General features: G+C 39.1%; 1 pseudogene; it reads left to right on the top strand.

The window, feature by feature from the left end:
- Positions 1 to 955, top strand: part of LOC102815894 — a 72,446-nt pseudogene that overhangs the window by 52,515 nt on the left and 18,976 nt on the right.

The following is a 955-nucleotide window of genomic DNA, read 5'->3' on the forward strand; positions in this document are numbered from 1 at the left end:
ATCCTTTTTTCTGCTTTCTCTTCTATCTTAGTAGTATTGAGAGATTTGTATTCCAGCTCATTAGTTCTGGCTTCCATGTCTTCAATTCTACTCCTTTGCCCTTTCAGTGTATTCTCCATTTCTGGTATTCTATAATTAATCATTTGGGCCTCTTTCTGTAGGTTTTGATTTGTTTCCAATACTGTCTCTATCTTATCTGAATGTTTCTGTAGCACTTTCCTGAGTTCTTCCTTATTTTTCTAAACTCCTCTGTAAAGTTTTTTGATACATTTCATTATCATTTTTCTGAATTCCTTCTCAGGCATTTCTAAAACCTATCTTCCCTCCAATATGGAGTCAAGCAAGGTTGTATCATCTGCATCTCATTTGTTTCAGTCACTTTATCATGTTTCTGGATATGTCCAGACATAGTCATATGTTTCTTAGCCCTATTCAGTAGTTGGATGTGACCTTAATCATTATTGTTATTAAGTGTCATCAAGTTGATTCTGACACATAGTGGCTCTATAGGGTTTCTGAGGAGTAGTAGGTGCACTTGAACCATCAACCTTGCAATTCAAACAGCTTTGCATTCTGGTGCATTAACCCACAGCACCACACCAGTACTCCACAACCTTAATAGCTTTAGTATATGACCACAATTTCTGTCTCTTCTAGGGTAGTGTTGGGAGAGAAAGAGCCCCCTAAAGGTAAAGTTGTTGTTGTTATGTGCCATTGAGTTGGTACCAACTCATAGTGACCTTATGCACAGCAGAATGAAACACTGCCTGATATTGGGCCAAACTCACCACTGTTGTCACACTTGAGTCCATCAATGCTGCCTCTTGGCCAATCCATCTCATTGGGGTCTTCCTGTTTTTCTCTGACCCTCCACTTTACAAAACATGATTTCCTTCTCCAGTTAATGGTCCCTCCTGACAATATGTCCAAAGTATGAGAGATGAAGTTTGGCCAT

This window comes from Chrysochloris asiatica, unplaced genomic scaffold, assembly GCF_000296735.1.
Source record: "Chrysochloris asiatica unplaced genomic scaffold, ChrAsi1.0 scaffold00016, whole genome shotgun sequence".
Classification (NCBI taxonomy): Eukaryota; Metazoa; Chordata; class Mammalia; order Afrosoricida; family Chrysochloridae; genus Chrysochloris; species Chrysochloris asiatica.